Raw genomic sequence first — 2,081 nt, forward strand, 5'->3', positions numbered from 1 at the left:
TATTGCCAGTATTTAATACCGACAGTATTATTAATCGTGTAGAGTCACCTTAAATATAATAGCAATAAATAAGTTGATAATATGTGTGTGAATACATAATATCAAATTTGTTACTTACTTAAAAGGAAAAGAGTGAGCTAGCAAAGTTTAAATATTGAAAAATATTGTGTCACGATACCGTAATATATTCTTTACACTTAAAATTTATCCATAAAATTATTTATTTCATTTGTTTAAGAAAATAATTAGTTAATATATTTATTTGACGAAAAAACACGTGCAAATATATATGCTTTGAAACCATGTAACTTATCATATCAGGCAGCTTATCAACGTTTTTTACTATTGCGCAATTTCACTTTGTATATTTACATATTTTATCATTATTGATACATATATTACTGATAAGAATTGTTCAAATTGTTAATGATAAAGATAGTGAAATAAAATAGGTTTTTGCTTGCGAGTACTGATTTAGATAATCGATAATGTATCGCTTTTATTACCCATTAGCACAGAAAGATTGCAAAAGAATTGCAAATATATCTCATTGTAATGTTGTAATATTGCAAATAGATTGTGCAATGTATTGGATACAAATAAGTTTCCGCCGTTTGCAAGACGGCGCCACTAATAAACTATAGTTAAAATTGTTTGATGTAAAACGATATCATAGATTGGACATTCGGCAACACCATAATCTTGAAATATTAGCGATTGTGTACCAGCATCATATTTTTTTTTTTGTCGAAAATGTCGAGTTTTGAGCCGAATAAGCATCATTTGCGGGAACTTTTAATTTACTTCTTTAATTTAAAGAAATCTGCAGCTGAAGCTCATAGATAGCTTGTAGAAACATATGGTGATGCTTAAGTGAGAGAAGTTGTCGTGAGTGGTTTCAAAAGTTTAAAAACGATGAATTTGACGTCGAAGACAAAGAACGTAGCGGAAGACCGAAAGTGTACGAAGACGCGGAATTGGAAGCATTATTGGATGAAGATTCGTGCCAAACGCAAAAAGAACTTGCACTTACATAAGGAGTGACTCAACAATTTCATACCATTTGAAATCATTGGGAATGATTCAAAAGCAAGGGAATTGGGTTCCATATGAACTGAAGCTGAGAAACGTTGAACGTCGATTTTTCACATGTGAAATACTGCTTGCCAGGCATAAATAAAAGGGAAAAACGAAATTTTTGCATCGTATAGTCACTGGTGATGAAAAATGGATCTACTACGATAATCCAAAGAAGAGGAAATCATGAGGACCACCGGGCCATGCTTCAACATCGACAGCCAAGCCGAATATTCATGGAAAAAAACTCACTTGTGTATTTGGTGGGATCAGCTTGGTGTCGTGTATTATGAGTTGCTCAAATCGAACGAGACCATTACTGGGGCTCTCTACCGAACACAATTGATGAGATTGAGCCGAGCACTCAAGGAAAAACGCATTCACTACTACTCCAGGCATGAAAATTATTCTCCTGCATGATAATGCTCAACCACATGTTGCGGCGCCGATCAAAACCTACTTAGAAACACTCAAATGGGAAGTTCTACCCTACCCGCCGTATTCTCCAGACATTGCTCCTTCCGACTACCACTTGTTCCGATCGATGGCGCATCTGTCTGAGCAGCACTTCACATCATATGAAGATACCAAAAATTGTATCGATGATTGGATAGCCTCAAAAGATGAAACGTTCTTCCGACGCAGTATCCACATGCTACCAGAAAGATGGGAAAAAGTAGTGGCTAGCGATGGCCATTACTTTGAATAAATCATACATTATGTATCGTTCTTTCACAATAAATGTTTAATTTTTGATAAAAAACAGCGGAAACTTATTAGTACTCGCGATATTTTTACAATGCCACAGCATCATAAGAATGTTCGCCTTCAGCAAAATTGCGCTGTAATGTCATAGCAATGTTGCAGCGCAATGTATTTGCAACTATTATTAAAAATAGTTCTTTTATTCTTACTGAATATAATTTGGAATACAATTTATAATATAAATAAAAAATTGTAGAAAAAACAAATCAATATATATTTTATATTATATGTAATTTTAT

Source organism: Atta colombica, unplaced genomic scaffold (genome assembly GCF_001594045.1).
Source record: "Atta colombica isolate Treedump-2 unplaced genomic scaffold, Acol1.0 scaffold192, whole genome shotgun sequence".
NCBI classification, from domain to species: Eukaryota; Metazoa; Arthropoda; class Insecta; order Hymenoptera; family Formicidae; genus Atta; species Atta colombica.